The sequence below is a fragment of the Hemitrygon akajei genome, unplaced genomic scaffold (assembly GCF_048418815.1).
Source record: "Hemitrygon akajei unplaced genomic scaffold, sHemAka1.3 Scf000139, whole genome shotgun sequence".
Classification (NCBI taxonomy): domain Eukaryota; kingdom Metazoa; phylum Chordata; class Chondrichthyes; order Myliobatiformes; family Dasyatidae; genus Hemitrygon; species Hemitrygon akajei.
The window spans coordinates 1,194,349-1,206,295 of NW_027332025.1; positions in this window are offsets into that span (position 1 = coordinate 1,194,349).

Sequence of the window (11,947 nt, forward strand, 5' to 3'; positions counted from 1 at the left end):
GTTATTGGGGCCCAGTTTGAGCCTTCACAGAGCAAGGTAGTGAGTACAGGAGATGGGACTTTACGTTGCTGATGTTTAAGCTTTATTGGGGTCTAATTTGGAATATTGTGTGCAAGAAAGATGAAAATAAGATTAAAATAATGTAGAAAAAAATACACGGTTATTGCCGTGAAGGACTGAATGTTTTAAATAAAAGGAAAGATTACATATGTCAGCACGTTATTCCTGAGCTGGTAGAAGAGAGAAAGGATATTTGATGGAGGTATACAACATTAAGACGCGTATAGAGAGTGTAAATGCAAGCGGGCTTTCTCCGCTGAAGTTGGGCGAGAATACAACTGGAGATCACGGGTGAAGGGTGAAATGTGAAATGTTTAAGGGAAACATGAGTGAAAACCTCTTCACCCAGTGGGTGGTCAGAGTGTCGCCAACACAAATGATAATTGAGATTCCGATGTTAACGTTTAAGAGCTGATTAGAGAAGTACACGGAAGAGATGACCACGGTCCGGGTGAGGTCTATGGCAGTAGGCCGTTTAAATAATTCCTCACTGACTGGACTGGCTGAAAACCCTGTTTCTGTGCAGTGGTTTCCTCTGGCTGTCTGACTGTATGTCTGGGTTAGAACCTTAGTGTCTCACAGCACCGATCAATCTAGAAAGTCGTTGATACTGTTCAATCCCTCTGTCCTTGCACACACTGAAGCATGGAGACTGAGTTAATGGATGGTTACAGCATGAGAAGATGGAAACTTTGGAAGATGTTTATTCTGCATCCCCAACAGTCTGCGATGGTTTTGAAGGAAGACAAGTATGAGACCAGATATTTGCTTTGCCTTCGCTGCGTTTTCAGTTTGTGTAGTTTTGTGTGTTTCATTTATTAATGATTCCAGACGGAGACACGGATTCCACAACGGCCATGTGGATTCACGGTTAAATAGATCTAAATATGAGCGTATCTACACCCGATACGATAAAACCACGATTCAAACGTAAATTGGCTTTAGGATAAATTGGTGTGTACTTGAATTGGGAATTTGGAATTGGCATTTTGGAAGGCTGGTTCTTTTAATGAGCAGCAAAAGCTGTTGCTGAACACTTTGAAATGCTGGTTTTAAGTCGTAGGTCTCCACTGGAAAAGATGCTTTGAATTCAATGTAGCATTTGCCCTGTAATATGTAATTGACAGGTCAGTTTAGACAAGTGGCGGTGCAGCCAATCGTTCAGCGATTTGCTTACGCCGTCAGTCTTAATTCCATAAATTATCCAGCTGCTGCTCTGTGTTCTGATTAAATCGACTATTTCCCTCAGCCCTATTTCAGCAGTTTAACTGCAAACTCGAAATAAAGTTATAAAGTGTACCGAAATTCCGACCCTCCATTTGCAGCCGTTTAACTGCAAACTTGAAATAAAGTTAAAAAGTGTACTGAAATTTCGGCTCTCCGTGCGGAACACGGCTGGTCGCTGTCTTTCAGCCAGAGTTCACTCTGTCTACTATATCATATGCCTTCTGTTAGTAAGCAAACTCTGAATCAACGCAGCCAGGTTTCCCTCGATCCCATTCCTCCTGACTTTCTGAATGAGTCCACTTTGGGGAAGTGATCAAATACTTCACCATAATTAATACATCCACATCGACTGATCTGATTCTTCTCTTTGTTTTATATTCATTTTTTCAAATAATTCAATCTGACTCATAAAGGACAACATGCCACGTTGTCTGTCCTTAACCAGACTACGTTTCTCCAAATACTCATAAATTCCTTCTTCAATAATCCCACCCAGTAGTTTACCCACTACTGACGTAAGACACCCTGGTCAATAATTCCAAGAAGTATCCCTATTATTTCGTCAACAAATGAATAACATGTTCCACCCTCCAATCGTCTAGTTCTACTTCCATGGCCAGCGAAGACACAAATATCCCGTCCAAAAGCTCAGCAATATCTGAGCTCGCTTTCCAATATTACCTGGAGTATATCCCTTCCGATATCGGGGAATCATCTATCATAATGTTTTCCAAGTTTCTATCGCATCCTCTTTTCAGCGTTGGCATGTTCGAGCATATCTATCTTTTGACGCTGTGTGCACATTGATCAATATATTCAGTTAGGAGCTTCACTGCCTCCTTGGACTCCAGACACAGGTTTTCCTTTTTTACCTCTGATCTGCCTACACTCTCTCAGGTCTCCTCCTGTACTTCACTTATCTTAGTGCATCTTTACTCCCCTTCTAACTTTGAAGTCCATTGTTAAATTCTTTTCAGTCTACATTGTGACTCGTCATAACCCTATCTGATCCTTTCTTCCTGAACCTTAAGTATCTTCCTTTCTTCCTCTTGACGAGCTGTTCCATATTTCTTGTCAGCAAGGGTTACTTTACGCTGTCATCCTTTGCCTGCCTCAGTCAGACAAGTCTATACTGAACCCATCTAAGTGTTTTCTGAATAATCTCCACATAACTGTTGTGCATTTCCTTCAGTACATCATTTCCTTATTTACCATTCCATGTTCTGGCCAGTTAGCACCACACATCGCAGATCTCCAGTTCAATACATCTCATGCTCCCTGGTCATATCCCCGTGTACGGTAAATGGAGGGGAGTTCTGCCCTGTCGTTCTGAAATGGTGACCTGCGGAGAGATCTGTCACCTGATCTGATCACTTTTCTAATATTAGATCCGGTCTGGACTGTTCGCTAGATTGTCTTTCTTTTTTTATATTGACATGAATCCTTCCAGCACACAACTGAGAGATTATGCCGGACTTTTACCCTCGGAGGTGCCAATGAATATTGTGGAAGTTTCACTTACCCGTGCCAATACCATTGCACATGTCAAAGATCTGCTTCCCGATCGGTTCCTCACCGTTCCCGTTGCAGATTTTGTTTTTTGTTTTTTTGGGTAAACAGGTCGGCGGCTATACAGAATACTCTAAATGGGGTGATCACGCCCTTCATGTCTCTGTGTTCGTCTCCTAGTCTATTAACAAACGAACGCTCCACGTTGTCCTCCCTTCCTGAAGCTGCGATACTATCCCTGGTTTCCCATCGCACTCACTTCACTCTCTGTTAACCCGAAAGTCCTGAAGCCATCCCTGTCCTTGTGGCAGTCGAGTGTCTGTGATAGTTTGGAACATACTTCAATCAGTGTAACAATCACGCCAGCAGCATTGAGCGTTTGTATTGCTACCTACCTGAACCGTATGAAGCAAACAATCTTCCGCCATTTCAGCAATTTCCGGATGACCAGGCATATGATTGTTTGAATTAATGACATATTTGACAAGCCTGGTCATTGTAAAACGGCTTTATTTGAAAACTCCGCTGACTTACCATTAGACACGGGCGTTATCTACACAGATGGCCGTTCAATGTAAACACATACGTTATTCCATTCCTCAACTCTTCTCTGAATTTCCTCTGTGTCAGTGCATAGATACAAGTATTGGTGCACATACTGAGTATTTCCAACATGAACCCAAATTGCTGTAGGATGTATACTGGGGAACTCAAATATCTGTTCTCGTAAAAATAGTTTTGCACTTGCCATGTCAAGGAATGGACTAAATAGGCCATCCAAAATAATATGAAATTAGCTGATATAGAAAACAGCAAAATCATCGATTTCCTTCGGTTTTCCACTTCGGCATCTTTCTGATTGTCGCCGCTGTGCCGAAGCCTTCTGCGGACTATATTTGCCACAATGATATATCTTACAGTGAACCCGTTAAACAACAGGATTAAGCCGATTGGTAGCAATGGTGTTAAAATGCTCTCCAGCAATTCGTATCCTCTCCACACATCTGAAGTAGCATATTCCTGTGTGAGGGCGCAACGCCACGGCAAGTTGTCAATGATGGCGTAAGGTTCAATGACAAAGTATAACGGGACAGATTTCCCGCAGCTCACTATAACCACGGTCACCATAACCACCGTTGCTGTTCTCTCGGTGCAATATCTGTCCCGCAGCTTTCGGCAACATATTGCGATGAAGCGATCGAAGGTAAAACTGACCGTAAACCAAACAGAACAATCGATCAATATGACCCGAAATACAAGGATCAGAGCACATACAGGAGTGATGAGCAGGGTTCTGGAATAATTGTGGATATAGTTGGTCTGTTCTACTAAAGCAACAACGATAACCACCATCAGATCCGCTGTTGCCATTCCAACCAGGTAACGGGTGATGCATTTGGAGAGTCCGCATTTCCCACGAGATAGGATCACAATCGCCGTTAAATTAACTGCAAGAAATTTGAATAAAAAAGAAATATCGTCAGTGGCAACTCGCTGAACATCCATTATAACGATGCTATACAGAATATGATTTAGCTGCAACAGATCAATGACCCCTCCCCCCGATTCCTGCAGGGTATGGTCTGTGGAAGTGGAAAGCGGAAATACAGTGGACTGGAGGACAATGACGGATGTGAGTGTCAATGGATTGGCGACATTCCCACAGTTTAGAGCGAGGCATCCGAGTTCCACGACTCACGTACCGGTGAGCAGTCGATCGCTCCTGTAAACAACACCAGGTGAAATAGCTGAAGGGATTGTTCGTAGCGGTGACACAGTGGCATCGTGCAGATATAAAGCACGAGTTCTCATTTACTAACTTACAGAAGAACAGACCTACGTGTCGAAAATAGATGGGACCGTCATTTAAATAAGCTGCCACGTTGTTATAAGGTCGAAGTGTCTGCACTGATAGAGACTCCGGCCTGGAAAAGCAGAGACCAGCGTCACTTCAGAAAGCCTAGCGAGGCGCAATTATGAAACAGTGACGATATCGGCACCAACTTAATTGACAGAAGAGGAAAACATTGTGATCAAAAAATGAAAAATGGCAATAAAACCGTTAGATGCCTGAATCCTCCATTCCGGAAACACGTTTCAGCCGACTGTAACATCTGTGCTTCGTAACAGTGCGGATACCGCAGCAGAGTATCGAAAGCACCATACATAAAGTGACCAGCTCCGGCATCTTACCGGGGACACCAACCGCTGCAAGTGTGGGATAGAATATGCCCGCGATGTGGTAAATCGCCGCATATCCCATATTCCGTCAGAAGCAGCGTTCAGTTGTACGGAACGTTTCAGCTGCTCAGATGGACTGGTGATCGGTTTAGCAGACTTTTTATTGAGCAGAGAGCAATTCCACTGAGGCAATTAGCGTGGCTATCACGTCAGGGACATTAGTGACAACCAACTGCACAAACACTTACGTTAAAATATTTTTACTCACTGTCCCTGTGACATTAATTTGGCTCCTCAAGGGATATTGCTATCTATTTACTTTAAAACAAAATATGACGTGAATTTTCCATGTTATTTTCCATGATACCTGGTTTCAGGTATTTAAATATGATTTTTTTAAATATCCATGTTGCTTTTTTAAATTTCTTTCTTTTTTGTAATTTATCTTTTTTTATTGAAGTGTATTGCTTTTAAAGTTGGCATGCATATTGGAGTTGATTTATTTTGTGACATTTGACGGAGCACATTCGCTTCTGAAATTGAGGGAAGGAGTTTGTTCTGGCAGGTGAAATGGAGAACACTTGTTTATTAAAGGGGAACATTCGTTCCTTCTTTTCTCTCGTTTGTTCCAGACATGCCAGGCGGTGTGAGTGGTGGAATAAGCGATGACAGCTGACATGTGTTACAATAACACTGCACTTATATTCCTCCAAACAATTTAAAAGATCCACAACGACATTCCAGAGACCTGTGGTCAAAAAGGGAACGAGTCCTTGCGAAATTGGCGGCGGCTGTGAACAATTTGAAGAACAATGTCTTCCAACGTACTCATGGGCCGTTTGGCAGGACCCTGACCTCTGCCAGTGAATGACTTGACCACCCCATACCCGTGACCTGAGATGCAGTCGATTTAACTTTAAATATAGTCTCAAACCAGCCACAATTCTACGAGCATTTCCCCATTCTTTCTCAGTTTGAACAAAAGTAACAAGTAAAATCTGTGAACATTCCGCAGGGTTTCAGGCTGTTCTATTATTTGCCACGAAGTTGTCTGTCTTTCTCCTGATTTGCTTTCAGGTATATTGTCTTTCATACAAACATAGAAACCCTACAGCACAGTATAGGCCCTTCGGCCCATTAAGTTGTGCCGAACATGCCCCTACCTTAGAAATTACTAGGGTTAGTCATAGCCCTCTATTTTTCTAAGCTCCATGTACCTATCCAAAAGTCTCTTAAAAGACCCTATCGTATCTGCTTCCAGTACAGTTGCTGGCAGCCCATTCCACGCACTCACCACTCTCTGCGTAGAAAACCTATCCCTGACATCTCCTCTGTACCTACTTCCCAGCACCTTAATCCTGTATCCTCTTGTGGCAACCATTTCCGCCGTGGGAAAAAGCCTCTGACTCTCCACACGATCAATGCCTGACATCACCCTGTACACCTCTATCAGGTCACCTCTCATACTCCGTCGCTCCAAGGAGAAAACGCAGAGTTCACTCAATCTGCTTTCTTAAGTAACGATCACTCTATGTGTGTGCAGAACAGCGGATGTGTTCAAGCTCACCTGTCAATCACACTTCCTTCTGTTCCTGCAGTGCACCGCTCCGTGACGATTGTTGTTCTCGTACCGATGAACGGGCCTCGGCTTATTGGAGAGAGTCTCATCACTCTGTTTCCATTGTGGAACTCATACTAATGTGCGGCCCTCGGTTGTCTCTAGAAAGTATCTCCTCTGTCTTTAAATCCATTCTCACAGACACACAGACACACGGAGGACACGGAGAGATATACAGAAGAAATAGACACTGGATGAGCTTTCAGTGCCCACGAAAGGGTGGGTTTTGCTCGCAGTGTGGAAATGGGGTGTCCGGTGGAATGGTATCGATGTGTTTAACCATTGACTGGGTTGACAGCATTACCTTGTGAAGACGGTACCCTTTTGAGTGGTCACAGTCAGTAACTTTAACAGGACTTCGGAGGACAACGGAAAGATCGACGGCATCGGCTTACTTAGAAAACAAATCACCGCTCTCTGTCTGCTCAATTCTACTCCACTTAAAATCACGTACTGAACTGACGTCATTCCTATATCATCGTAAGATTGTATCATTTATCACCTAAACATGAAGAAGTTTGGGGTTTTATATTTACACACTTATATATGCATAAACTCTGCTAACCTGTTTGGCTTATCTGGTTTTATATTACTATATTACGTAGAAACTAATAAACAGTTTTGTTTGTAGCAATACCAGACTCCAGGTGTGTTCTATTTCTGCTGGTTCTTTTAACCTATTACGGGGTATGTAACAACACCGTTCCAACCCCTACATCACACCGCATTTCTGTAAACCCCTTCAACCCCTACAGCACTCGGCATCTCTGCAAAACCTCCATCATCCACCCTGGTGCATTCAGACGACAGCGGACCCGAGAAAGATACCGTCGTGTCAGATTGAATGGCTCATAAAATACTGTTGGCCAGAAGAAACTACAGACTGATCAAGGACTGGGGAAGCAGACAAACCTGCTCTCTCTGTTTCCCCCCATTTTGTGGATAATGAACTGATTCTTGCACTGGAATAATTTAATTAGAGGAACTGAATGTGGACACAGGAAGCTTCCGATAATGATCTGCTAAACCTGAGCCCATTCTCAAACAAGTCGCCATTTGTTATGTGAAGGGTGCGGACTCTGAACTGATTCCTGACTCTGGGACAATCTAATCACAGCAATAAACCTGAGACCATGCTCAGAGGAGCAGCTACTTGTTATGTAAAATGCCAGACATATCAAAGAAGCAATCTGTAGTCTCGTTAGACTCTGTCTGGGTTGCCTCATTTAACTGGTTCGGACCAGTCAGGGTGTAAAGATACGAATACACAAGGCTGGGGTGTGCAGAGCCACGTAAAATATGTTGGTTGTAGCTCTGTACAATGATCAGTAACCAGGTGACCCATGTAGGTCAGGTGGTCTTGAGCCAATGGTTTGGAGATCCAATAGTTCAATTGATGAGGAACAATATAAGATTCCGGAGCTTCAGATATGCCGGGGTGATAACTCTCCAGCGGCCAGAGACCAACCATTGCCGAAAAGTAGGACCACACGGACACGTGGAGATCGGGAACATGAGGATCGGAAGATGATGAGAGGCATTGATCGTGTGGATATTCAGAGGCTTTTCCCAGGGCTGAAATGGTTGCCACAAGAGGACACGGGTTGAAGGTGCTGGGGAGTTGGTACAGAGGAGATGTCGGGGTAAGTTTTTTTTTTACTCAGAGAGTGGTGAGTGCGTGGAATGGGCTGCGGGCAACAGTGGTGGAGGCGGGTATGATTGGGTCTTTTTAAGAGACTTTTGGATAGGTACATGGAGCTTTGTAAAATAGAGGGCTATATGTAAGCCTAGTCATTTTTAAGGTAGGGACATGTTCGGCACAACTTTGTGGGCCGTAGGCCCTGTATTGTGCTGTAGATTTTCTATGTTTTCTATGTTTCTATGGAATGCCTTGCCAGTGTAGACTCTTTTCCCGGATAATACCTTTTCTCTTCATTGACAGTTCATGGAGTGCCAGGGTTTCCAGTAGGGTGCACACAGGAAGATAGTGTGTAACTCTACGTGCGTTTAGTAGAAATAATAACAGATACTTGTTGGTAAATACAGATTCTCTGTATCTCATTGGTCATTGTTACAAGGGATGGTTCTTGTCACAGTGGCGTCCATCATTAACATTGCCCACTAACAGGACACGCCCTCTACACAGTGTTACCATCGGGAAGGAGATACAGAAGCCTGAAAGCTCAGGCTCAGCGATTCAGGAACAGTGTTTCCCCGCTGCCACCTGTATCTCAGTTTTGTTTTCTCTATATTTATTTATCCTGCATTTCATTGTACTGCTACCGTAAAGTTAACAATTTCGCGTTGTATGGCTTTGATATTAAATCTGGTTCTGATTCTTTAAATGTACCTTTGAAACCTTTGATTCTGATTCAGATGCAGGGGGATTTGTCAGATCGAACTTACATTAGTTGAAAGCCTATCAGAAACTCGTGTACTGTGCTGTAATATTCTATGTTCTGTGCTCGATCCAGCGTACCGTATCTTGCAATAGTTAAGCAAGTCCATTAATTATTTAAGGCTATGACGCCTTATTTTTCCAGACTACTCTCAATGCGTCGGATAATAAAGAGCAGGAAATAAAAAAAAACAATAGGCCATAAATATCAGTACCGACCGCTGGATGATCTCGATAGCTTTATAGACAATAGACAATAGGTGCAGAAGTAGACGATTCGGCCCTTCGAGCCTTCACCGCCATGCTGAGATCATGGCTGATCATCTACTATCAATACCCGGTTCCTGCCTTGTCCCCATTTCCCTTGATTCCCCTATTCATAAGATACCTATCTAGCTCCTTCTTGAAAGCATCCAGAGAATTGGCCTCTACTGCCTTCTGAGGCAGTGCATTCCACACCTCCACAACTCTCTGGGGGAAGAAGTTTTTCCGTAACTCCGTCCTAAATGACCTACCCCTTATTCTTAAACCATTCCCTCTGGTACTGGACTCTCCCAGCCTCTGGAACATATTTTCTGCCTCTATCTTGTCCAATCCCTTAATAATCTTATATGTTTCAATCAGATCCCCTCTCAATCTCCTTAATTCCAGCGTGTACAAGCCCAGTCTCTCTAACCTCTCTGCGTAAGACAGTCTGTACATCCCAGGAATTAAACTTGTGAATCTACGCTGAACTTCCTCTACAGCCAGAATGTCCTTCCTTAACCCGGGAGACCAAAACTGTACGCAATACTCCAGGTGTGGTCTCACCAGGGCCCTGTACAAATGCAAAAGGATTTCCTTGCTCTTGTACTCAATTCCCTTTGTAATAAAGGCCAACATTCCATTAGCCTTCTTCACAACCTGCTGCACTTGCTCATTCACCTTCAGTGACTGATGAACAGGGACTCCTAGATCTCTTTGTATTTCTCCCTTACCTAACTCTACACGGTTCAGATAATAAGCTGCCTTCCTGTTCTTGCTCCCAAAGTGGATAACCTCACACTTATTCACATTACACGTCATCTGCCAATTATCTGCCCACTCACCCAGCCCATCCAAGTCTCCCTGAATTCTCCTAACATCCTCATCATATGTCACACTGCCACCCAGCTTAGTATCATCACCAAACTTGCTGATGTTATTCTCAATGCCTTCATCTAAATCGTTGATATAAATCGTAAACAGCTGTGGTCCCAATACCGAGCCCTGTGGCACCCCACTAGTCACCACCTGCCATTCCGAGAAACACCCATTCACAGCTAACCTTTGCTTTCTATCTGCCAACCAGTTTTCTATCCATGTCAATATCTTCCCCCCAATGCCATGAGCTCTGATTTTACCCACCAATCTCCTATGTGGGACCTTATCAAATGCCTTCTGAAAATCGAGGTACACTACATCCACTGGATCTCTCTTGTCTAACTTCCTGGTTACATCCTCGAAAAACTCCAACAGATTAGTCAAGCATGATTTTCCCTTGGTAAATCCATGCTGGCTCGGCCCAATCCCGTCACTGCTATCTGGATATGCCACTATTTCATCTTTAATAATGGACTCTAGCATCTTCCCCACTACTGATGTTAGGCTAACAGGGCGATAGTTGCCTGTTTTTTCCCTCTCTCCGTTCTTAAAAAGTGGTATAACATTAGCCATTCTCCAATCCTCAGGAACTGATCCTGAATCTAAGGAACATTGGAGAATGATTACTAATGCATCCGCAATTTCCAGAGCCACCTCCTTTAGTACCCTGGGATGCATACCATCTGGACCTGGGGACTTGTTAGCCTTCAGTACCATTGGTCTACTCATCACCGTTTCCTTCCTAATGTCAATCTGTTTCAGTTCCTCTGTTACCCTATGTCCTTGGCCCATCCATACATCTATGAGATTGCTTGTGTCTTCCCTAGTGAAGACAGATCTAAAGTACTTATTAAATTATTCGGCTATTTCTCTGTTTCCCATAACAGTTTCACCCAATTCATTCTTCAAGGGCCCAACATTATTCTTAACTATCTTCTTCACCTCACATACCTAAAAAATGCTTTTCCTATCCTACTTTATATTCCTGGCTAGATTGCGTTCGTACCTCATTTTTTCTCCCCGTATTGCCTTTTTAGTTAAGTTCTGTTGTTCCTTAAAAATTTCCCAGTCCTCTGTCTTCCCACTCACCTTAGCTCTGTCATACTTTTTTTTAATGCGATGCAATCTCTGACTTCCTTTGTCAGCCACTATGGTCCCTTTCACCCCTTTGAATCCTTCCTTCTCCGGGGAATGAACTGATTTTCCACTTTGTGCATTATTCCCAAGCATACCTGCATTGCTGTGAAAGGACTTTGCTTGGAAGGGACTCGCCAAGTATTACGTAATGAGGAAATGCCCTCGGAGTTAGGACTACGCCGGTCATGAGGTATGAAGGGAAATATCTGGACAGGCAGGAACATTAGCGATAGTCAGGATGGGCCAGTGCGTAGTAGGTCATGTCTAACCAATCTCAAAGAGCTTTACGAGATATTTACCTGGAATGGTGTAGAAGGCAAGGCAGTGGATGCCGTCTACAGGGACTTCAGCAAGGAATTTCTCAAAGTTCCGTCGGGTGGATGCTCGAGAAGGTTCAGTCGCTTGCTTTCATGATGAACTATTAAATTGCCTTCGCCATTGGCTACGTTGGGGAAACTAGAGTGTGGTAATAAATGGTTGTCTCTCTGACTGGGGACCTGTGACGAGTGGAGTGCCGCACGGATCATTGCTGTCAGCATTGATTGTTGTTTGTCATCTATATTAATGATCTGGATAATGATGTTGTTAACTGGATCGGCAAACTGCCGATGACAGCAGCATTACCTGTGTAGTTGACAGCGAGGAAGAGTCCCAGAGCATGGTCCCGGAAACGAGATCTGGAGCAGCTGGAACAA